Source organism: Pinus tabuliformis, chromosome J, assembly GCF_031772625.1.
Source record: "Pinus tabuliformis cultivar Carrire ecotype Pingquan chromosome J, CPIR1, whole genome shotgun sequence".
NCBI lineage: Eukaryota > Viridiplantae > Streptophyta > Pinopsida > Pinales > Pinaceae > Pinus > Pinus tabuliformis.
Window position 1 is genome coordinate 1,641,645,552 of NC_142295.1, and position 27,502 is coordinate 1,641,673,053.

The window sequence follows — 27,502 nt, forward strand, 5'->3', positions numbered from 1 at the left end:
CTCACAAGTAAATCCAATTTCTGAAGCAATTTTAAAGAAATTGGGATTAGCAACTACACCTCACAAGAAACCATACCCATTAGGATGGTTGAATGATAAAGCACAACTACAAGTGACTAGACAGTGCAAACTCAAGTTTTCTTTTGGGTCAGCATTTGTAGATGAGGTTGAGTTAGACATAATTCCTTTGGATATATGTGGAATTGTTTTAGGAAGTCCTTACTTGTATGATAGAAAGGCTATTTTCTATAGAGCTGAGAACAAGTATCTACTTGTTAAAGATGGAATTGAATACTTTGTAAGAGCTCATAAGCTCAAGAATAATTATACTCTCATAAACTCAGGGCAGATGAAAAGAATGATAAATTCATGCAAACAATTCTTGCTAATGATTGTAAAGGAAAAGCAACCTGATAAAACCAATGTATTTGAAGGTTGTAATGTTGAACAGCAAGCTGATATAGAAAAGGTTGTTTCAGAGTATGATGTCTTGTTTCAAGAACCTAAAGGTCTGCCACCCAAAAGGGGAATAGTACATGATATTATTTTGCAGCAAGATGTTCCATTGCCTAACATTGGAATGTGCAGGTTGTCTGCTTTAGAGAATGCTGAAATCAAGAAGCAGGTGCAGGAGTTGCTCGAGAAAGGGTTCATCAGGCCTAGCACATCACCATGTGGGTCACCAATCGTTTTGGTGAGAAAGAAAGATGGCTCGTGGAGAATGTGCATTGACTACCAAGCACTGAATAAGATAACAATTAATAATCATTATCCCCTTCCTCGCATAGATGATCTTTTAGATCAATTAAAGGAAGTTGTTTATTTCACCAAGATGGATTTGCACAATGGATACCATCAGGTCAGAGTTGCAGAGCAAGATGCATGGGATACTGCTTTCAAAACAAAGCAGGGATTGTATGAATGGCTGGTTATGCCTTTTGGCCTAACTAATGCTCCTGCTACTTTCATGAGATTAATGAATGATGTACTCAGACCTTTTCTTGATGACTTTGTTATCGTGTATCTGGATGACATTCTGATTTTTAGTAAAACGTGGGAAGAACATTTAAAGCATGTTAAGCAAACATTAGATGTTTTTAAAAGAGAAAAACTTTATGTTAAACTCTCAAAATGTGAATTTGGCAAAACATCTCTAAACTACTTGGGTCATATAGTAGGGGGAGGTGAATTGAAAATAGATCCCTCTAAAGTGGCAGTCATTGTGAACTGGCCTAAACCCAGGTCTGCTATAGAAGTGAGAAGCTTCTTAGGAGCAACACAATATTGGAGGAAGTTCATTTCTAACTTTTCTTCAATTGCAACTCCCTTACATGCTTTAACAGGATTGAATAAGGTGTTTCAGTGGGGAGGCAAACATCGAAAAGCCTTCGACACCTTGAAAGAAAATATTAGTACAACACCTGTACTAGCACTGCCAGATCTGCAAAGACCATTTGAGATCCAAACTGATGCCAGTGACTATGCCATGGGAGCAGTGTTGACACGGCACAGTAAACCCATATGTTATCATTCTGAGACTTTTAATCCTGCAGTAGTTGACTATCCTACTTATGATAAAGAATTGTATGCATTAGTTCAGAGTGTGAAAAAGTGGAAACATTACTTAATGGGTAAAAAGATAGTAATACACACTGATCATCAACCACTTCAATATCTACACTCCCAAACTAAGTTGTAACAATCAAGATATTACAGATGGATGATTTTTCTACAACAGTTTCATTTAGTCATCAGATATAAAAAGGGCATACATAACAAAGTTGCAGACATGTTATCTAGACCCATTATAAATGCATCTACCATACTTAAGCATAATTCTATGCTACATGAAAGCTACATAGAACAATATGCTCAGGATATGGACTTTAAAGATGTATACACAACTTTGAGTCAAGGCAAAAGAGTAGAAGAATTGGACTATCATGTGAAGGACTAACTCTTATATCATTGTGGGAAACTTTGCATTCCACAAACTGAGAGGATAAAGATAATTAGGGAAGCACACACTTCTCTGATATCAAGTCACTTTGGGGTAAGTAAAACAGTTGCACAGCTGCAAAGGTTCTGCTATTGGCCGAAAATGAATGAGGCAATTTCTAGATATGTAAGAGGGTGTGCCATGTGTGCTAAAAGAAAGCCTAGTAATAGAAAACTAGGCTTGTACACTCCATTACCAGTTCCTTCTCACCCTTGGGAAAGTGTTTCCATGGATTTTGTTGGAGGACTGCCTAAATCTAGGAAAGGTCATGACTATTTATATGTTGTTGTGGATAGGTTCAGCAAAATGTGTATTTTGATACCTTGTAATAAACAAATTACAGCTGAACAGACTGCAAAATTGTTCTTTGAACATGTATGGGTTCATTTTGGATTACCCACTTCCACTGTATCTAATCGAGACACCCGATTTGTGGGTAAGTTTTGGTCGAGTCTGTGGGAACTGATGGACACCAAACTAAAGAAAAGCACAGCTTTTCATCCACAAACAGATGGCCAGACAGAAGTAGTTAACAGGATAGTGATCCAGTTACTGAGAGGATATTGTAGCAAACATACTAAGCTTTGGGATGAACACTTGTGTTATGTGCAGCATGCTTACAAAATAGCAAAACAATCTTCTACACAGAGATCTCCTTTTGATACCTGTTTTGGTTTCACACCACGGTCTCCTTTGGATTTTGTCTTTGGTAAAGATACCACGGTTGATGGACACAGTGATGTGGACAAGGCAACTAGGTTCATTGAACAGATCTAGGAGATCCTCCAGGCAGTACAGGAACAACTGGAAAAGAGCCAATCCAAATACAAGGCTAGGCATGACAAGCATCGGATGGAGCATAGTTTTCAAGTTGGAGACCAAGTCTGGCTGTATATCAACAAGGACAGGATGCAAGGTAAAGGTAAAAAGCTAAAGCCTATCGGGTATGGACCTTTTAGAATACTTGAGAAGATTGGTGAAAATGCTTTTCGCCTTGATCTACCAGCTTACATGCACATCTACTCAGTCGTAAATGCAGATTGCTTGAGATTTTTTGAACCTTCAATGATTGAGGACCCTGAAGAACAGAGTCAATTACCTTCTATTGATGACCTACTACCTGAATATCTTAATTAGTTGCAGGAAGACACAGTGTTGGACAGGAAGGTGAGGACGACGCACAGGGGAGACGTTGAGTACCTCACAGTTGGGCTCAAAGGTTCAAAGCTGAGCAGTGCAAAGTGGATTGAGATTGGACAAGTGAGAAAACAATACCCTCACTTAGTCGATGCTTGAAAACCAACTTTTGGTGGTCCAAAATCGTTTTTCAGTGGGAAGGCCGTGATCCGAATCGGATCCATAAATAATTGTCACAGAACCATGACTATATCAGGTCGGGACAAATCTCTAAAGAATTCAAAACAGCGATCAAAAACACCCTGAACCAGTGTCAATGGAATCCAGCATGGAACGACGAGGACCTCGGTCAAAGCGCGCTGACTGAGGCCCATGGAGACTGCGCAGGAGGTCAAAGTAGCCCCTGGGAGCCCCAAATCGGGAAAAGGAGGTGATTTTTGATGCGTGATTAGCGCTGGGCGAACAGGGCCATAATGGAGAAAGCCCAAGCACTCGGACGCATGGGGAGCCGGAGAACCATGGGCGAAAGGCAAAAAGTGCTAAAAGGACAAAGGCGGGACCCGTGCTCTGGAAACCAGCGGGATTGATCAGGGCGCCCTCAAACGGTAAGCGATTTTGGAGAAATTGGATCAATCCCACTCAACGGTCGACACGTAGCAAGCGAAGGTGAGAGAAAACCGCCATTGATCATGCACTATCAGTTGAGCAAGTCAACCGCGTGAAACGTACGTATGATGTTGGATCTGGGGGACCCAGATTGGACGGTTGAGATCGCGCCTGATGGAGGAAGCAGAATCGATGAAGGAATGAGCCACGATTTAGAAGGATTTGGAATCCATTTGACCGCCACGGTGGAGGAAGAACTCATCCACAACGTAACTGAAGAAACGAACCGATGAAGCATGCTGGCGCCATTTAGAGGAGGACATGTGGCCACTCCCTGAGCGATGATGATGACGCCGAACAGGGAACTCCAAGAGCAGCTGCAGAAGGTGAATCGATAGAGGCAGAAGAGGAGTCGAACAATCTTGGAACGGATGGCTAAAAGCCATGAACAGAGACAGAATACACAGCGAAGTCGAATAGTCAGAGAGAATCCCGAGAGGAGGACGAAGACAGAGAGACAAAAACAGAGAAAGAAGGCAATAAAGCAAAGAAAAAATATGACAGAGGGCCGAGCTGACTAGATGTAGCATCAAGCACCAGAGGCTTGAGAGATCCAAGCCATCCCAGAGAGGATCTGTTCGGGCTGAGCACCACATTGGACTCTCCACTGTAGACCAGAAGGTCACAGAGTTGGTAGGAAGAAGAAGTCTGTGTACTCAAGTGGTTTGGGGAATCCAAGAACCACCTTGCCAAGCAAACCTGCTTTAGGAGAACTCACATTGAGTCCCTGCATTGTAATTCTCTGCTTAAGACACAATAAAATAAGGCCACCACTGAAAGCTGGACCGGAGATGTAGGCCTAGAGAATAGGGTGAACTCTTTGTTAATTTCTTGTGTTCTTGTACTTGCTTACTGTGTTTCTCTGTTGTCTTTCCATTTAATGTTTGTGTATTGGCAATCTGATCAATCTGTTGCTTAAATAACACAGAACACACACCATCACATGAGTCTGTAATACCTTTGTTTAATAAATCTTCAACTAATGTCACTCATAGGGTGAATATCAGATCACATAAACCAAAATCCAATGTTCCTTGCAAATTCTTCAAATTCCTCTTGGTTGCATGGATAAAATTTTCCTTTGGTTTTGCATTAAATTTTCCTACCATACCTACCACTTGCATGATGTTTGGTTTAGAAGCCGTGAGATAAAGAAGACCACCAATTATAGACCTATACATAGGCTAACTTACCTATGGAGACTCATCATCCTTATTAAGTTTACAACCTATGATCATGGGTGTACTGACAAGTTTACATTCTTCCATACCAAATTTCTTTAGTATTTCTTTGAGATATTTAGTTTGAGAGATAGAAATATCTTTCTCTGTTTATTGAACCTGCAATCCAAGGAACAATGAAAGTTCCCCAAGCATGGAAATTCCAAATTCTTTTGGATAGTGGCTGCAAAAATTTTACTCATGAAATCAGCATCAATTTCAAAAATTATATCATCAATATAAACAACAATGATCAACATATTATCATTCTTATATTTGATATAAAGATCGATGTCTATTGTTCCTATCTTAAAACCTTGTTGTCATAAATATTTGTCCAAAATTGAGTACTAGGTCCTAGGTGCATGTTTTAACTCATAAGGAGCTTTCTTTGATTTTCAAACATGTTGGAAATACTAGAGGGGGGGGGGGTGTGGTGAATCAATATTCCTTAGCAATTAACACTTTTAAATATTTTCAGGGCATTAGTTAATCTTCAATTATTATTAATGTTTATGTAGTAATAGCAGTAAATAAAAGAACACAACAGACACAAGAATTTTATGTGGAAAACCCCCTTCGAGTCAAAAACCTTTGATTTGCGTCCGGGTGTGACGAAGGACCCTTCCAAGACCTTTTACTTTCGTGATGTGTTAAATTGAATTTTTAAAAGAACATAAATGAATAGATGTACATGCTGTAAAGAAGAGGAACATGACAATCATCAGCAACATAAAAACATAAGTCATTGATAACGGAGTTCGTCTAGGAGGGATACGTCTCTGGGTCCCGGTGTCAAGATGGTTTAGGCCGCTGCACTAAGTGTTTTCAATAGTGATGATGTACATAATAGGTGATGTCGCTATCATACAAGGAAAATTCCCTCATGCAGGAGTGGCTCTAAGAGATGTTCCGCTAAAGGAACTCTCAGTCAAAAGACTCCTATCAGTATGACACAAACTCATGCATGATGAGCATCCCGCCAACATGGCATGAAAGGGATCTCAATGCAAACATACATGATGACAACCTGAGTATCCCATCAACATACAACAAAGGTATATCAAAACACAACATGATGAATCATGGCAATAAGTACATCACACATATGATTCCGCATCACATCAAGCAGGAATCACAAAAATGAGTAAGAAACAAGATCACACATCAAGCATCAAACAGGTATCTGTGCAGCACAATGCATAGCGAAAGAAGTACATGAATACACTCCATATACCTCACATCCAAGGGCCATCTGAAGAAGCGGATGTCAAACTGTTGAAGTTGTTCGTGCCATCAATCTCACGGCATCAATCGCATGGAAATCGATGCTCACGCATGAACGCTGGCACCTGCATTCCACTTAGAAAAGTGGCTAGAAAATGAAATGAGCAAATGAAAAATTTGAACACACCATTAGATTTGTGGCGTCGAATAGTGAAAATCGACTGTCCAAAATCTGAATTCTGAGAAGTTGAGAATCTGGGGCTCAAGGAATCCTTTAGATTCCCCCAGATTCCTCAAAGATTCTGCTCCATGGGTGGACTGGAAATATGCAACTCAAAAGGTATTTCTGACCTCACCATTGCGATCCCTGCAGAAAACCTTGAAAAACGACTATAAACTTAACTATATTCCGACATGGAGAAAAACTACCTCCTCAGGAAAAATTCAAGGATCATGGTTCCGCTCCCTGTTTCTACGGTGGTCAAGGTTCCACCCTCATACTGAAAATGGCCGAAAAATTCAGAACTTTGATGGAGACACGGACAGTGCCATTATGTTCGTGGCGTTAAGAAGTGCTGAAACCATATAAAATTTGTCAAAATCTGACAAAATGAAATTTCACCCCTCCTGCAAAATTCTACCTCGAACCACGTGCACTGCCTCCTCCCTGAGCGCATTGATGAATTGAGCTTAAATAAAAATTGGGTGATAGATTTCCCAATAAAGCTATTAGTGGAGTTGGTTTGAGATCTGTTTAATAGGGACGAGGTCGGGAGGTCAAACCCCGCCTCCTTTTTTTATACATGAAACCTCTTTATATTTAATGAACCCTTTTTTTATTATGGTTGGGTTGGGCCCACCTTGGGCTGCCCACCCATCGTATCCACCTGCAATAGTCATTAATGGTTAACGTGGTGTGATTTGGGTTGGGTCCGTGCCCCAAGGACCGGCCCACCCATGTATGTTGTTCGTTGTTTGAGCCCCGTTCCGTGGGGCGGTTATGGTGGCTCTGTGGGAGCAGAGGAGTTCCGTGGTGTGAGGTGAGGGACCCGTGGGAGGGGTCGGGGGTCGTGGCCCGTCCCTCCACCAATTATTTTATTTTAATTTTGTTGTGTCGATTCGGTTGGGAGTTGGGGTAGCAGGGTTGGTGGCCTACCACCCCTTTTTTATGTTTTTTTTTTGTTATATAAAACAAAATGTGCGTTTTTGGAAATTCGTTTTTAAGCCGTAGGAATCTTTTTAACGAGGCCACGATTTCACTCAAAATCTAGCCAGAGTTGGCCAGATTTCGTCAGCCGGAAAAGTGCAAATTGTGTCCTCGTTAAACCTGCCTAGTCATCAAAAATTCAACCCAACTTTGACTGCCTCTATCTCCTTCATCCGAACTCGTATTGACGAACCATTCACACTGCCACGATCAAGATGACGAAATCTATGCTCTAGTCCTGGTTCGAGCATAATACAAACACTTTGATTTTTGAGCTTTCCTAAGTCCCCTTTGTCCTATGTGTCTCTCTAGAGCCACCTGGAACAATCCTCCCCACTGAGGAGCTTTTGGTCCTCCAAAAGCATGAAAAATAATCTACAACTTATATGTACCTTGTCTGCATCACAAGCATCCTGGAAAGGTCTCGCTTCCATCTCCTTCACCTTTGTTCTTCGGAGCCTTAAGTGACGAGCCGACACCTGCTACCTTTGCAACTTGTATTACATTGGTTTGCAAATTACATGCTTGACTTTCATGACCAACTAATGACCCAAACGTTCCACACTTGCCACGAGTTTATAACGCATACTCGGTGGTCAAGTTTACATCAAGATGGACGCAAGACCCCAGCTACGACAACAAGGCCAACCTATCATTGTTGCTTCAACAAGTGATGGAAAACACATCATCACTGCAACACATGATTTACAAAGATAAGGCCAACATTATTTTTTCTTTCGACAAGTGATGGAAACACGACATCACTTTCGTAGTTTAAAATACGACACCAAATAAGACTAGACATCATTGTTGTTGAACAAGTGATGGAAAACACATCATCACTTTTACATTTTAAAATGCAACTAATGATTTACAAAAGCACGACCATGAGCTGCTAACATGTCTAGAAACCATTTTTCACTTATCAAGGTTAATGGGTCGCCTCCTTGTGGCGCATTCGATGTTCGAAAAACTCTTCACCTGGTTCATGCACCGACAATTTCTCTTTAAGGCACTGCTCTGGATGGAGCCTCCAACAAGTGGCTCTTTGATGACCACCTCTATCGCAATGACTGCAATAGGTCTTCTTCCTCCAGATCTGTTTAACATGTTTCTTTACCTGATGTTGAGAGGGTCTTTCATACCTCATCCTTTTGTGTGCTGCCATTCTTTTCCAACACTTAGAAAATGTATCGTTATGTAATCCACAAAAGGTACATGTTTTTCGATGCCATGTTTTACGTTCATCATTAAAAACATGATTATGATTGAAATGAACATTCGAATATAGAAACTGGTTATACCTTTTCTTGTCATCTCTGATGTCATTATGGCGATGAGAGCTTGCCTCAGCTCTTTCCTCACCATGGAAACTTCCATGGGATGATGGGGATGTGTTCCCATCATTCTCTTTCCTCGACGATTTCGACGATGTATCGGAAGAATTTGACACCTTTGAGCATTCTCATTTAATGTATCTCGAGCTTGTAAATTGAGATCTCTGCCCAACCTCCAATGTTTGAGTTATGCCTTGGTTATTAACACCAAGTTCTTCTTCCTTCACGTGCTTTGTCCTGGTAAGGAGCCTCATGTTTGTCCCTGTAATTGGGATCTCTGAATCTCCAACAGAAATCATACTATTTGAAGACGAAACCGAAAGGAAATCAACATCTTTTACCTCCTCTGTCAATTTGGAAAGATATGATGAGGGCTTCCCATCATCTGTTGTTGGTGTTTCACTAGCTGCCTCGACACATTCCCCAACTTCTTTTCTCACATACCCAAGTCCTGCCTGGCAGGGTAATTCCTCCACTTTGATGGGGTTGACAATGCCTTGGCCATTAATGCCCAATCCTTTCCCTTCATACCCCATTTTCTTCAACAATTTGGAGCCAATTCCTGTGGTATGACTTTCAAAAACAATAAAATCATCATCAGGAAACATACATGAATTCAGAGAACTACTTTTTACCTCGCATGGGTCACTCTGCAGCTTTTCCAAGGCCTCGCCCTTTGCTTGTAGTTATCATAGCAAACCATGTTTCTCCTCTTTCTCTTCATGTAGACGCATCTTCAATTCAACATTCTTTGTTTGAAGATTCTGTTTTTTGTGCTTCAGTTCTTCCAGGGCTTCTTCTGTGGCTTGCAGCTGAAGCTGAAATCGCTCCTTTTCCTCTGTCTCTTTCTGTAGAGTTTCATACATTATTTTCACTCTTTTGGAAATGTTGAGCATGGTCTCGTACATTGCTTTTTCATCATCTTTTGCTACACGTTCCATTGTTCACGCTTTCAATTCACATACACCCAAAGACTGCTCTTATACCACTTGATCCGGGTCCGGGTGTGACGAAGGACCCTTCCAAGACCTTTTACTTTCATGATGTGTTAAATTTCATTTTTAAAAGAACATAAATGAATACATGTGCATGCTATAAAGAAGAGGAACATGACAATCATCAGCAACATAAAAACATAAGCCGTTGATAACGGAGTTCGTCCAGGAGGGACTACGTCTCCGAGCCCCGGTGTCAAGATGGTGTAGGCCGCTGCATTAAGTGTTGTCAATAGTGATGATGTACATGAGAGGTGATGTCGCTATCATACAAGGAAAATTCCCTCACGTAGGAGTGGCTCTAAGAGATGTTTCTCTACAAGAACTCTCAGTCAAAAAACTCCTATCAATATGACACAAACTCATGCATGATGAGCATCCCGCCAACATGGCATAAAAGGGATCTCAATGCAAACATACATGACGATAACCTGAGTATCCCATCAACATACAACAAAGGTATCTCAAAACACAACATGACAAATCATGGAAACAAGTACATCACACAGATGATTCTGCATCACATCAAGCAAGAATCATAAAAATGAGTAAGAAACAAGATCCCACATCAAGCATCAAACAGGGATCTCTGCAGCACAATGCATAGCAAAAGAAGTACATGAATACACTGCATATACCTCACATTCAAGAGTTGTCTGAAGAAGCGGATGTCAAACTGTTGAAGTTGTTCGTGCCATCAATCTCACGGCATCAATCGCATGGAAATGGTTGCTCGCACATGAAAGCTGACACCTACATTCCACTTATAAAAGTGGCTAGAAAATGAAATGAGTGAATGAAAAATATGAACACACCATCAGATTTGTGGCGTCAAATAGTGCAAAATCGACTGTCCAAAATCTAAATTCTGAGAAGTTGAGAATCTGGGGCTCAAGGAATCTTTTAGATTCCCCCTAGATTCCTCAAAGATTTTGCTCCATGGGTGGACTGGAAATCTGCAACTCAAAAGGTGGTCCTGACCTCGCCATTGCAATCCCTGTGGAAAACCATGAAAAACGACTGTAAACTTGACTATATTCCGACATGGAGAAAAATTACCTCCTCGGGAAAATTTCAAGGATCATGGTTTCGCTCCCTATTTCTGCAGTGGTGATGGTTCCACCCTCATACTGAAAATGGCTGAAAATGTAGAAATTTGATGGAGACGCGGATAGCACCATTGCGTTCGTGGCGTCGAGAAGTGCTGAAACCATATAAAATTTGTCAAAATCTGACAAAATGAAATTTCACCCCTCCTGCAAAATTCTGCCTCGAACCGCGTGCACTGCCTCCTCCCTGAGCGCACTAATGAATTGAGTTTAAATAAAATTGGGTGATGGATTTTCCAATGAATTTTTTAGCAGAGTTTGTTTTAGATCTATTTAATAGGGAGGAGGTCGGGAGGTCAAACCCTGCCTCCTCCTTTTTTTATACATGAAATCTCTTTATATTTAACGAACCCACCTTTTTTTATATTATGGTTGGGCTGGGCCCGCCTTGGGCGGCCCGCCCACCATACCCACCTGCAATAATCATTAATGGTTAACGTGGTGTGATTTGGGTTGGGTCTGCACCCCAAGGGTCAGCCCACCCATGTATGTTGTTCGTTGTTTGAGCCCCGTTCCGTGGGGCGGTTATGGTGGCTCTGTGGGAGCGGAGGAGTTCCGTGGTGTGAGGTGAGGGACTCATGGGAGGGGTCGGGGGTCGTGGCCCACCCCTCCACCAATTATTTTATTTTAATCTTGTTGTGTGGATTCGGTTGGGAGTTGGGGTGGCGGGGTTGGTGGCCTGCCACCCCTTTTTTATATTTTTTTTGTTATATAAAACAAAATGTGCATTTTTGGAAATTAGTTTTTACGTTGTAGGAGTCTTTTTAACGAGGCCACGATTTCGCCTGGAATCTGGCCAGAGTTGGCCAGATTCTGTCCGCCGGAAAAGTGTAAATTGTGTCCTCGTTAAACCTGCCCAGTCATCAAAAATTCAGCCCAACTTTGACTGCCTCTATCTCCTTCATCCGAACTCGGATTGACGAACCGTTCAGACCGCTGCGATCAGGATGACGAAATATATGCTCTAGTCCTAGTTTGAGCATAATCCAAACACTTTGATTTTTGAGCTTTCTTGCGTCCTCTTTGTCCTATGTGTGTCTCTGGAGCCACCTGGATCAACTACCAAACACTTTTCTAATAAATTATTTAATCTTCAGCCCCAATAGAAATGAAAGAAACAACTTCCTAGAATTCTAGAAAAGCATTCTTCTCTAGCTCCCACTGGAAGGACACCCCAACACCCTGGTTTCTTTAGTAGTCAACTGAATGGATGCCCCAACATCCTAGACCAACCTACCACCCTAAAGTGTTCACAGGCTCCAACCTGTAGGCGACTTCATGCACCAACTTAACACCTCCCTACCACCCTATAATGACTGAAATGAGACAAGAGTATGGATTCCCGTACCAGGGACAATGATCCACGATACAATATGATTTACAATGATTTTGACCGAACACCCAATCACACTATGACCTGCAACCCAACCATGACATCATCCCAACAAAGACTCATGTACCTCCCAATAATGCCTTTTCGACTCTAGGCAGATTGACTCTTTTACAATAATGACTCTTCCAATGATGACACTTTTACAAATGACTCTTTTACAACTTTACAATGATGACTCTTGGCCTTGACACTTCTTCACAATATACAGATGGTTGTCATGTCTTCAAAGGATGTCTCGCTGCAATGCTTCCTTTGATTTGATACTTCTACTCTTGAATTCTTGCTTGAAGTTATACTTGAATCATCTTCTACCTGCATGAAAAATTTTCCCGGTGAAACCAATCCCAAAACAAAACAAAATACCCTTCAACTTACTACTGCCTGCAAAACACATGTAAGTGCATAATAATGAATAAATACAAATTAAAATTACAATGCGTACCTGAAGTGTGTTTGTCACTTTTGTTGTTGACTTGTTGTAGCAGTAGACAAAGACTCCCACTCTTGATATAGGCCTGGACTCTATGCAAGACTATATCCAAAACTGACCTAAAGATATATACATTAAAAACTGATGACATACCCTAGACTTGTGACAGACCAAGTTCTAAGTACAAAAACATATACCATTCTATCAACTATGACAAGACAAGTAACATGAACTTACAACATCATATAGATTTATCATACTTGGTGTAGCATCAAGAATATGTACCATCAAATGTGTAGTATCAAGAATAGGACATCCAAAATGTGGTATCAAAACTAACTGTGACATATAGAGACATAAAGATATAACCGAGACCCTGGATGTACTTACGTTGTCCTGCAAAAAAATATGTCAGGGATGATACTCATATTTCAAATGTAAACAATAATCATACATAGCTTGTTGTAGGAGACTTACCCTTGACTGTTGATGTGTGGTCCTTACTGCAGTGGTCTTTGAAGGCATGCTTTTTCTTGCCTTCTAGGAGCTCGATATTGAATCTATTGTATCTATGTAATTTCGGATATGCAGGGTCTGCAATTTTGTCCTGTGGTATCCCTCTGAGTTCTCTTTCCAACCCCACAAGTATGATCAATATTGGATTCTTCAAGAAAGAGTTATGCCCAATCTCCCATGATGACCTGATTATAGATGGGTTCAATAGAGTGAACTTGTAAAAAGTGCCACGTGTCACTGTTGAGACCTTCAGCCCTGAAAATGCTACTCAACAAACTAAAGTTCGTCTTATTTTTGGGACTATTTATGAAATTTGAATCCAATGCTCAGAGAGAAAGTTATGACAATTTTACCAACGTCACATGTTTGACATGGAATTCGGGAGCCTAAAAAACCATAACTTCCTCAGATCATATCTCCAAAAATATAGAGAACCAAAATTTGACATTCAGTCACGAGGTTAGTCAAGTATTTGGCTCAAATGGGTTTTAATTTCATCTTCTAAAGCTTCGCAGAAAACAAGTTATAGAGAAAATTCCACAATGGCTTGTTTGAAGCCACAAAATCCCTACTAGAGGAGAATATGAGGGTTACTATTTATATGATTGTGTTGAGTTGAGAGGGTCCTCAACAAGTGAATGTTGGAGGAATTTTAGGAGAAATTTTTTTTATTAATTATTTACTATTCAATAACAACAACCAATTATGGGTGCCATGCCACAACCCCATTGGGTTTTAGCCCACTAATTGGGGTTACTAACTTCAAACGTGAATATCTCTCAAACCGTGGAGAATTACTTGGCGTGCCATATATCAATAGAAACATATCAATGATTAGAATCCATCTAGAAGATCCTTGACTCAGAATAGAGTATGTTGTCAAGTCAGAATTCCCATGCGAGATCGAGGTAGCCCATGGTGCTGCTTGAGTTGACATCAATGACAACCACTGATCAACCATCTCCCCCTTTGGCATTGATGGAAACACAAGTACTCCCCATGCGATCATGACACCTCTTCCTATTGCCTTCTCTCCCCCGTTGTCATCAGTGGCAAAGGGTAAATCCCCCTGACAAACAGCCATCCTGTGGACCTATACACACCTCCACTCCCCCTTTCTACTCAAGTAGATAAGAGAAAGAGTCTAATGAAAACTTGGGAGAATCCCAAGCTTTTGGTGAAGATACTCAAATGCTTCACAAGGTAATGGTTTGGTAAAGACGTCAGCAATTTGTTTCTTTGTGCCAACATATTCAAGCTTGATATTCTTTTCAGCGACCTGCTCTCTAACAAAATGATGTTTAATCGGAATGTGATTCCTTTTGGAATGCATCACGGGATTCTTGGAGATACTGATGGCGATGGCGTTATCACAAAATATGGGAATAGTCTCATCAAACTTGACTTGAATATCTTGCAAATTTTTCTTCATCCAAAGAACTTGAGTACAACAAGCTTATGTCGCGACATATTCTTCTTCTGTTTTGGATAATGAGATTGAAGGCTGCTTTTTACTTAACCATGAAACAACACAACCATCTAGATAGAATGTTGCTCCACTCCTAGGAGCATGCTTGAGACCATACAGAACCTTCTTTAATCTGCAGATGTAGTCTTCTTTGTCAGAGAGAAGAAAACCTTCGGGTTGTTGAATGTAAACTTCTTCCTCCAATTCACCATTTAGAAAAGCTAACTTAACATCCATTTGGTAGACCTTGATTTTTCTCGAGCATGCATAAGCGAGAAACATCCTGATAGCTTCCATTCTGGAAACAGGAGCAAATGTTTCTTCAAAATCGTTTCCATCAACATGTACATATCCTTTGCAGACAAACCCTTCTTGCGTTTTTCCTTCAAGAAAGAAATTTATTTTGATGCAAATTAGGTCATCTAGGCCTCCTCCATCAAGTCGCCCTCAATATGGACAAATTAGCCTAATTGAAGGGAAAAATCTACTATATAAAGGAAACAACTTGACCTCATTTATAACACATCACCAATAAGTTCGATCTACAGTTTTTGTGGGCATAAAAAGGTGCAGAATTCAAGGACGAGGAGAGAAACCTTAGCGAAGAAGAAGGAGGTCTTTATAAAGCATAAGAAGTCGATTTTTTCTCTCGTTATCTCACACGTGCAAAGTTGTTGGGTTGTTGGAAGGTCCGAAGTTGTAGTATTGTAGCTGGGCCAAAATTTTGGAGTTGTTAGGGGGCCGAAATTTTGGGCTGCAGGTCATAGTGTGATTGCATAATCATATTGAAAGGTTGACTTGGTGGAGTGTGGTGCAGGTAAATTCTCAGTGCAGACACAAACAATTCCTCTAGCCCGAGAGAGCGGGTCTAGCCACAAACAAACAATCTATGGAAAACTTCCTTAAGCTAGAATCAAATAAGAGAGCCTACCTCTTAGAACGTTATTTCGCTTGGTGATGATTTTGTTTCCTCACTCCAGCTACTTTTTGTTTCCTTCCTTCGAATACCTAAAACAAGAAAACAAACAACAACAAGAAACGTGATAGCATACAAATTGCATTCAGCCTACTTAACAGGTCAAGGAACATTAAGCCATCAAATGTAAGATAACACTTCAATGTAGGAAATCAATCAATAGTTGTATTCATATAAATTTAGAGAGAGACTACAACCAATGCCTTGATGTTGTTGGCCTCCTCCAACATATCCGGGTTCCCACACTTTTGCTAGCATCTCATGGATAGCCCCAACAATAGAAGTTTTAAGGCCTCTTCCCTTTAGTCCCAAACCAAAGCAAACACACTATTCTCCCTCACACATAAACTAGAGAGCTACAAGCTATAGATGTCTTACTGATTATTCAAGCTCCAAAAATATCAATACTGAAACTACATCCAAAAACTAGTTCAGCTTGGGAAAGGAGGGGCTTATATAGCTTTGATGGAGGGGAGATGGTTCCTATTATCATGGGAGAGGCCTTATCTCTTGGGTTTGTTCCATCCGAATAGGGGAAAAGAACCCAAACTGACTTCCTCGGCTCCATCCATCCCAACCATTTACCGGACTTCCGTTACGAAGCTTCTAGACCTGGAAGCTTCGATTCCATATTTAAAAAACTTGCCAAAAGAGGATCGACGCGACTGAGACAAGGCTCAGTAGTGCTGATCAGCGCTAGTCCCAGTGTTAAACTCTGCAGATCGGCGCGGGGGATGAACTGGTCATTAGCGCTGGTCTTGTAAACTAGGGTAAAAGGAAGATTCTTGGGAAATGATGTACAAGGGAATTGTTCTGCTCATGAAGAGGGTCATAATGGGAGTTTCTTCATGATGGGAAAGCATGTAGGGTTCACTGTAGAGGTCCTCCAGGATCATGGAACGGCGAGTACAGGGACAGGGACAAAATGCTATGTAACATGGAGGAGGAAGGTATTTTGGTCAAGTATAATGTCTTAATCTATCTCAATTTGATTAGTGGAAGAATTTGAATGGGTTTTCCCCTAGAGAGGGGTTTTAGCCCTGGCTGAGTGCCTAGATTTGGTGTTGTCGATCTTCATGTTTTGATTTGATGATTACTTGATAAAGAAGAACACAAAGAAGTTAATAAGAATACAAGAATAACACAAGTAATTATCAAAATAAGAAAAGCTTATTGCCTTTCTGATTTTCTAAATAGTACCAGAGCTAAGGTAAAGAAGGAAGGAAAAAGGCAGCTTGAAGGTCAATTGAAAGAAAGGTTAAGGAAGAAGGAACAAGAGAAGAATATTAAGGAAAGGATCATATAAGAAGAGAAGCCTACTATCTATAAAGACTATTTCAACCACAATGAAGAAACAAAATAAGCTAGGAGCCTCCAACTACAGGGCATGGAAGAAGAGGGTAGATCTCATTCTCGCTAAGCATAAATTTTTGGATCTTGTTCAAGGAAAAGTCAAGAAACCTATAGATTATGCAGGAAAGGAGAAGTTCAGAGAAACCAAAATCTTGGCCATGAATCTGATAGTATATGGAGTAAAATACAACCTAATTCCATACATATCCAACATAGACTTTTCTCAAGAAATATATGAAGCTCTCTCCAATTTATTCACCATTAAGAACATTGGTCAAATAGCTAACCTCAAGAATGAACTAAGGACAATAGATATGACAAAAGATGATATTATGTCATCATATTTTGTAAGGATGTCTATAATAAGATATGAACTTCAAGCAATAGATGAAGTTGTACTAGAAAAAATAACGTGTGATTGTTGCTCTTCTAGGTCTACCATAATCTGGGAGTGCTTTTGCATCAAGAATTAACAGTTGGAAGGATACTCCAACCTTTGAACAAGTGTGGAATGCATGCAGTCAAGAAGAAGTCGTGTATCATTGGTAAACAAAAAGGAGGATGAAGAAGACAACACATCTAATGCATATTCTTCTCATCACAAGAAGAAGGGAACATTCAAGAAGTTCAAAGGACCAAAGAAGAAGGTTGATCTATCAAACATTGAGTGCTACAATTTTCAAAAGATGGGACACTACAAAAGTCAATGTCCTAAGAATCCAAGGAATAAGAAGAGAGAAAGGGAACATACAAATGTTGTTGATGAAGCTTCACCTAAGAAGAATAAGACTAAAGAATTTGAAGTCAAGACTTATACTATTAAGTCTCCTCTTACATATCCTTCTTTGTCTACTATTTTAGGTTTTGTAATTATACCAACCTCTAGCATTTATGCAACCATACGTTCAATTTCACTCTTTTGGGCATATGGATATCTGTAAGGCCTGATGTTTGGAGTAACACTTCTTGGAATCAAATGAATAGCATGATCATGATCACGAATAGGTGGGAGGCTTTTGGGAGTCTCAAATAATTTGGAATGATTGTCCAAGACTTTTCGGAGATCTGGAGAAATAGATGATTTCGATGTGGGAACCTCTAGCGAACACAATTGTGCAATTATGCCTCGTTGTTATTTCTTTAGAAGCTTTATCATTCCGTTAGAGCTGGTTATCTTTCCCGATTTCCCTATTATACCCCTTAATTCAACTTCATTTCCTTTCGAAGAAAATTTCATCAAAAGTTCTTGAAAATTAAAAGCTATTTTACCCAAGGATTATATCCATTGGACTCCTAGTACAATATCAACACCATTCATTGGAATGGAAATCATTGGGATATTCAATACATATTCTCCCATGGATAGCTTGATATTATGGCACTTTCCAGAGCAATTTATGGTTCCTCTGCATGCAATCATCACTTGAAACTCTGGTGTTGGATATAGGAAGCAATTCAATTCTCTAGCTATCTTACAATGAATAAAATTATGGGTATTGCCCAAATCAATCAACACTATTACCTTTTTCTTCTTGATATGTCCTTATATGTTGATAGTTTGAGGAGTGGTAATTCCGGCCAATGCATTACAAGATATGGTTAGATTCATTTCTTCTTTCTCTAGGGTTTGTTCCTGGTGTATATCCTCCTCTTTTGACGTTTCTTGTTACTTTTTTTTTCTCCTCTTCACAATCTATGTAAAATAATTTCTTCTCAGCACACTTATGACCTTTAGTGTATTTTCTATCACAACTGTAACAAATCCCTTTTGCACTTTTTTCTTCCAATTGTTGTGGTGTCAACCTTGTCGGTTGTGGAAGGCTAGGGGCAAAAACACTTCCATCTTTATAGTTGTGAGTGGTAGGCTTCCTTGTTGCCATAATTTTGCTTTCCATTTTTCTTGCCAACATGAATGTCTTCTCCAATGAATCAAGTTCCCAAAGGCGAACCTCATGTTGGATGTTATCCTTTAAAGTCCCTATGAACACATCAATCCTATGTTCCTCTAGAATATATTTTACCCTTATATTCAATTTTTGGAAGTCCTTAATGTGCTCCATTATTGAACACTTTTGTTTGAGATTTATCAATTGGCTAAAAAAAGTGTTGCTTTTTATATCCTCATAATGTGCTATCATTTCTTCCGTAAAAATTGCCCAAGTGACAATATTTTTATGAGAGCAAAGCCATCAATACCATACAAACTGATTTGGTTCCAAATATAAAGTTGCAATGCTACCTTTTGTGTGTTTTTCACATTATGGAGATCGAAATATTGCTCCATCTCTAGTATCCATGTTACAGGGTCCTTGCCATCAAACTTCCTCATATTGATCTTTGGAACATGGTGGGTCTTCAATCCACCGTTAGAGTCTATGAAATCATGATTAACATTTATTTTGTTCTCATCATGAGTTTTCTCTACTACCTTTTTGCCATTAGGAAGCCTTTCCTGTACCAACTTTTTCAAACCTTCCACGTCTTTTTTCAAATCTTCAATGTTGTCATTCTTCGAATCATGATTAACATTTATTTTTTTCTCATTCTGAGTTTTCTCTACTACCTTTTCACCATTAGGAAGCCTTTCTTGTAGAAACTTTGTCAAACCTTCCTTCCAACCTTCCATGTCCTTCTTCCAATCTTCAATTCTTTGAGATAAAAGAAATCAAGGAGCAGATGTCACAAGTCTTTGAGATGAAAGACCTTGGAGAGCTACATTATTCTTTGGGTGTAGAAGTCTGAAGGGATTCTAGACAAACTTTTCTCTCACAGAATAAGTATGTCAGGAGCTTACTGGAAAAGTTCAGAATGGATCAATGCAAAGTTGCAGCAGTACCTTTACAGTAGAATATAAAACTTCAAAATGATGATGGATCTAAGGAGGTAGATGTGACTTTGTATGGATAGCTGGTTGGGAGTCTAATCTACTTGAATACAACTAGGCCGGATTTGGCTTATGCAGTCAATACATTGATCCAATTTTTGTTAAAGCCCCTTGAGAGCCATTGGGTTGCAGCAAAAAGTGTTTTAAGGTATCTCCAGGGAACCTTAGAATTTGGTATTGTTTATACTGATTCATGTGATGTTAAATTGACAGGTTTTTCAGACTCTAATTGGGCTGGAAATGTAGATGACAGACAATCCATAATAGGCTATGCATTTAGCATTGGATCTGGGGCCATTACATGGAGCAGTGAAAAGCAAAGCATAGTATCCTTGTCTTCTGCGGAAGATGAATATCAAGCTATGTGTGCAGCAACATGTGAAGCAGTTTTGTTGAGGAGACTTCTCCTTGATGCTAGATAAGAACAAAAGGTTGCAATAGTGATCAAATGCGATAACCAAAGCTCCATCAAACTTGCAAATAATCCAGTATTTCATAAGAACACAAAGCATATCGATACACAATTTCATTTTGTCAGAGAGAAAGTTCAGTCAAAAGAAATCCATATTGAGTATTGTAATAGTTGTGACAATGCTGCTGATATTTTTACCAAACCTCTTGGTAGAATCAAGTTTGAATTGTTTAGGTAAGTGTTAGGAATATGTGTGAATCCATTTCTCCATTAAGGGGGAGTGTTGAGATTAATGATGAAATGTATTAATGGAGTGACGGTTCAACCGAACCTTAGATTAGGAGTTTGTTCTTGATTTATAGGGTGTTGTTTCAACTTCCCTAATTGTGTGTGAATTATATATTTCTCATGTAATGATTGTAAGGGCATGGCGTGTTCTGCAGAGGCAGTCTCCAGGTGGTGTTCCACACCTGTGCGCTGCCCAGGTTTAATACAATTAATTTGAGTGTTCTGTTTTTAACATTCAGGTTGCTTACTAGGTGTTTCCATTTTCTTTCTTTGGGGCATCAATTAATGATAATTATTCTTCACTATGCCCTTTGACTTCCTTCAAACTAATTTTCCAAACCAAACTTATGCAAAATTTTAAAAAATTACACACGTTTTTCACTTTGTAGGAGCTTGATATTGAATCTAAGGTATCTTTGAAATTTCGGATCTCCAATGTCTAAAATTGCGAACTGTGGTAGCCCTATGAGTCCTCTTTCCAATGCCACCAGTCTGACCGAAATTGGATTCTCCAAGAAATCATTATCCCAATCTCCCAAGATTACTTGATTATACACTTTTTTAGTAGAGTGAACTTGTACAATGTCCCATGTGTCACTGTTTCAACCTTCTGACCTGAAAACGATGCACAGGAAACTAAAGTCCATCCTCTTTCTGTAACTTCTTATGAAATTTCAATCTGATACTCAGAAAGAAAGTTATGACGATTTTCCCAAGGTCCCCTGTTTGGGATGTAAGACGGGAGTCTGCAAAAACCTTAACTTCCTTGGATCATATCTCCGAAAATATATTGAGACAAGATCTGAAATTCGACCCTGAGCTTCAAAACGATTTTGGCTCAAATGCGTTTTAATTTCAGAGTCTGAACCTTCGTAGAAAAAATTGATAGTGAAACTGCCATGATGACCTGTTTGAGATGGAATTATGGAGCTCGCAAAAACCCTAACTTCCTCAGATCATATCTCTGAGAATATAGCGAGACAAGATCTGAAATTAGGACCTTAGGTTCAGAACAACTTCGGCTCAAATGGGTTTTTATTATAGCTTCTGAAACTTCATAGTGAAAACATTATATCAAAAATGCCATGATGACCTATTTGGAGTAGCGAAACCCTAGAATCCAAAGCTCTGATACCAAATGTTATGAAACTAACTCACAAAATAGAAGAGATAGATCAACGAATTAGAAATCAGCCTCTTCGAGGGGGAAACCTCCTTTACATTACACAAATGAACAATTCTTGGATGATACAAATGACAAGACCTCCTTTATATATATACGAGTCTAAGGGGTCATAATATAATCAGAATCGACATAACAATAATAATGTAAGGGCACAACAATAACAATAGTGGGCTTCTATGGGGCACAATAATAATAATATGGGGATTACATGGGCACAACAATATAATAAGGGGGTTACACTAGTAGTATAAGGACCTAACATAGGGTTTATGAACAAAACCCTTGCTATAGTTATAGTAAGATCCTAGGAAAGAAACCCTAGGTGTATATTCGTCTGTATGATCAAAACCATAGTCTGATTAAATTTTTTGTATATCTAACTTTGATGTGTTGATGTTTGTGTCTTGGGTTTACCTAGTAGACATTGATGTGAAAATGCATCCTAGATATGTATATGTGAGTATCCTAACTTAATGTTGATACTCATGTTTCAATTTGTGAAATCTAGGGTTTGTAACAAAACTCTAGTAGAGATTGATATTCTAGGACATGGTGATATTGTTTTATATTATTGATGTGATTTAGTTTTGGGTTTTCAACAAATCCTAGTAGAATTTGACATGTATTTATAAGAGCATATTGTTTAAACCTTATATTTATTTACCATGACCAGATTTATACCTTGATTGAATTGTTGATATCTAAGGCTTTATGTCTCGAAAATAGAGTCTAGGGTTTGTGACAAAACCCTAGCAAGTTGTTGAAGTCTACAATATAAAAAGAAGTAACCCTTACTAATTATGAACCTAACTTGGTTTAGGTATTTGATGTCTAAATCTTGAATGTTTTGATGCTTCCATTATAATGACATGATTTTGATATATTTAAACTTCATACTTCTGTATATTTATATTTGGTTGTACTTGTTATTAGAGTTTTGCATGTACATGATCTTCAAGATGTTGAAGATGTTCATAATGATGAGCATGATGAAGGAAGCTACAAGAATGACGATGATCAAGATGACCTTGATGACATGAGAAAGAATGAAGTATATCTGATGTTTTTGTTCTCCCTAAGTTGAGAGGGAGCTTGGATAGAAGAAAGGGTATAACTTCCCAGTTAAGAGGGAGGACATATTATGACAATTACAATAAATACCTTGAAGAAAGAATGAATGAAAGTACTATAGATATATTTGTAAAGAAAAATATTCAGGTTGTATTCGGTGCTACTAAAGAAATGAAAGAAGAAGAAAGCTTTCGATAAGTTGTATTTAGATAACTTGATGATGATATAAGTAGCATCAGAATGATTGAGGACCCCAAAGGTTTGTGATTATTTGAATATATGTTTGAAATTTTATTACTGATTGGGGTTGCAATTGTGCAAGATCTCTCCATAAAAGGTTGTTGGGAAAAATGCTGAGGGGGGGGGGGGGGGGGGTGAATCAATATTTAAACTTTCACAATAATAATTTTTCCTTTTCAAACTGTATACGTGATTTTACAGAAACCAAATAGTGTATGTCCGTGACTATAATGAATGAAACCAACGTATAGATAATAAACTTGTAAAACAACTAATTCATTGTTTGTTGAACTTAAATCAAAGTGTGATGCATTTACTAAGCAGTAAATAGATGCAGTAAGAACAAAATAAATCAACACACATAAGCAACACACATGAACACCAGGATTTTTCAGGTGGAAACCCAATGTGGGAAAAAACCACCATTGTTGTCGTCTTAGTCTTCAATCTTCTTATTATAAAAAGTGTTTACAAGTTTTGTAATGGTGTAGAATTTTTCCAATACGCAGGCATCTACCTGCTGAAGGCTACAACCTTCATTCGTTTTCCAGCTTCTACTGGAAGGGAGCTCCAACCCCTAGCTCTTGTACTGGTTGATATGTTTACTAGTATGTAGGCACCGACCTATAGAAGGCTACAACCTTTACTCATTCTCCAGCTGCTACAGGAAGGGAGCTACAACCCCCTAGCTCTTGTATTGGTGTAAACTTGTACCAATACGTAGGCGCCAACCTACAGAAGGCTACCACCTTCACTCTTCCTCCAGGGACCACGTTTCATAAATTTTTAGACTGGATACTCCTGGTACACATCAACACAATATGTAGGCCACATTTCATCAAATTTTCATACTGGACCCATCAGTAACATTGAAACTCAAAATCAATCACCACAACTGTAATACAACCATCAAATACAATTGCATCAACCAATCACTGAAACCCATCAACTCTGAAGCAAAACACAATCAATCAATCTAAACAGTCAGATTATTGTTACCAGAACACAGCACTGAACCCAGAACACTGCATCAACAACCAAAACCAATTGCAGCCTCAAAAATAATATTTCAGAATGTATACGCGAACCTGCATATAGATCTGCATATAATGACTTATAACTTCACAGCTTTTCAAGACTTCAGATATACCCAGATCATAGCATTTAAATGATAAAAAAATGCATTAGTATTTACGAGAGATGTTTCGGCGTAAATCACAAGATCTATCATTTGTCGATGTGTTTCGAACCAACTAGTGTGGTTCATCGTCAAGACAAGTTGAAGAATCAAATCCAACTTTGCATGTTAAATAGATTGAGCGGAGCCTCCAACGGCTAACTAGGCCAACGGCTAAATTGGACAGGGACCTTACCTTTAAAATAAATATATAAATAATTTAATTTAATTGGAAGTTAGTTATAATAAGGGACCTTACCTCTAAATAAATATATAAATAATTTAATTTAATTGGTTGTTAATTAATAGTTAGTTAAAGGGGATTAACTATTTAATAAATACATAGAAAATATAAATATTAGAATAAAAGGTATAATTAACTATTTATAGAGTTATTAACTATACAAATAAAATGTATGATTAACTATTTATAGAGTTTAAAACTGGTAATTAAGTTATAAAAATAAATAAATAATAATAATAATAATAAAATAATAAAATAAATAAAAATAATGCTAAATAATAATAATAATAATGCTAAATAATAATAATAATAATAATAAATAAATAAATAAAATACTAAAAAAATAATAATAATAATAAATAAATAAATAAAATACTAAAAAAATAATAATAATAATAAATAAATAAATAAAATACTACTACTACTAATAATAATAATAATAGAAGATACTTAAAAAAATAATACTAAAAATAAATAAATAAATAATACTAAAAAAAAAAGATAAAATAATTGTAAATATTAACTTATTATAAAATAAAAAGATGGGACAAGAAATGAGGGGAGGGGAGGAGGAGGGGCGGAAAGGAAGAAAGTGACTAGGAAGAGAGAGCTGGGACCCAACATCTATTGATCTTCCAGCCATCCTCTCTATTGAGATTGCTCGACCTCTTTTCAATCTCCAGAGCTTCCCTAAATTTCCGATGATGGAACTGTCAAACTCTAGCAATGACACTAGCCTCCTCAATACAAACATAATGATTGGTTTTTTCCGCATGCTCAGCTAAAGCCGAAGACTTTGATCTCCTATGCTTAAGGTTAGCTGCGTATTCACTAATCCTTTGATTGATGGAGCGACCCATCTCACCAATATAGGGGGTCCCACAGGAACAAGGGATAATATATACCCCTTTCATATCTTTAGGGTTGATAGGATCCTTTATTGATCTGAGGGACATACGAATGGTGTTAAGGGGCCTAAAGGTTACAGGGACACTATGCATCTTAAGAATCCTTGCAATCTTATCAGTGGTCCCCTGAACAAACGAAAGATGGACACCTGGAATCCGCTCCTTTGGTTCCCTTTTAGCAAGAGCATTCTTGGTAGCTTTTAGGAAAGCCTTTTATCCCATGTATCTACTATAACCGTTCTCGACAAAGACATCAAGGAGATGGGATTTTTTTTTCTCAAAACTCTTATTATCCGAGATCCTTAGGGCCCTAGTAGCAAGGGTATTGAGAACTCCCATCTTCTGAGCAGGGAAATGGTGGGAACTGGCATGAAGATACTGCTCCGTATGTGTTTTCTTTCGAAAAACTTGGTGGGAGAGGAAGCCATCACTATTCTTAGAAATAAGAATATCGAGGAAAGGGAGGCACCCATCGACTTCCTGCTCTTTAGTGAACTTTATGGCCGAGGATTAATTGTTGAGATGATCGAAGAAGAGATCTAATTTCTCTTGGCCGTGAGACTAGATAACATTGGTGTCATCCACATACCTTTTCCAAAGCTTGGGCAGGAGACAGGATGAGTTAAGAGCCTTGGACTCAAAATCTTCCATAAAAAGATTAGCAACGATAGGGGATAGGGGTGAGCCCATGGCAACCCCACAGGTTTGCTCAAAGAACTCTCCCTCAAAATAGAAAAAGGTGGAAGTGAGGGAGATCTCAACTAACCGAGCAGTGTCAGGATTTGTTAGGCAGTTGATAACCTCCAAGGCCTCATTAATAGGGATGCAAGTGTACAGGGAAACAACATCAAAACTAACAAGAATGTCCCCAGGGTCAAGCTTAATGTCCTTGAGTTCATTAATAAAGGAAGCAGAGTCTTTTACGAAGGACTCTGTACGACCAACTAAGGGCTTAAGCATTAACACAAGGAACTTAGCAAGAAGGTAGGTAGGAGCTCCAATGGTATTGACAATGGGCCTTAATGGAGCAATATCTTCATGCCAGTTCCCACCATTTCCCTGCTCAGAAGATGGGAGTTCTCAATACCCTTTCTACTAGGGCCCTAAGGATCTCGTATAATAAGAGTTTTGAGAAAGAAAAATCACATCTCCTTGATGTCTTTGTCGAGAACGGTTATAGTAGATACATGGGACAGAAGGCTTTCCTAAAAGCTACCAATAATGCTCTTGCTAAAAGGGAACCAAAGGAGCGGATTCCAGGTGTCCATCTTCCGTTTGTTCAGGGGACCACTGATAAGATTGCAAGGATTCTCAAGATGCATAGTGTCCCTGTAACCTTTAGGCCCCTTAACACCATTCGTATGTCCCTCAGATCAGCAAAGGATCCTATCGACCCTAAAGATATGAAAGGGGTATATATTATCCCTTGTTCCTGTGGGACCCCCTATATTGGTGAGACGGGTCGCTCCATCAATCAAAGGATTAGTGAACACGCAGCTGACCTTAAGCATAGGAGATCAAAGTCTTCGGCTTTAGCTGAGCATGCGGAAAAAACCAATCATCATGTTTGTATTGAGGAGGCTAGTGTCATTGCTAGAGTTTCACAGTTCCATCATCGGAAATTTAGGGAAGCTCTGGAGATTGAAAAGAGGCCGAGAAATCTCAATAGAGAGGATCGCTGGAAGATCAGTAGATGTTGGGTCCCAGCTCTCTCTTCCTAGTCGCTTTCTTCCTTTCCGCCCCTCCTCCTTCCCTCCCCTCGTTTCTTGTCTCATCTTTTTATTTTATAATAAGTTAATATTTACAATTATTATTATTATTATTATTTTTTTTTTTTTTTCAGTATTATTTATTTATTTGTAAAGTTGAGGCTTCTATGATCCATATCAAGTTTACGAGAGATTTTTTGGCGAAAATCACATGAGATACCATTTGTCGACACGTTTCGAACCAACCAGTGTGGTTCATTTATTTATTATTATTATTATTTATTATTATTTATTTTTAGTATTATTTTTATTTATTTTTTTGAAGTATCTTTTATTTATTATTATTATTA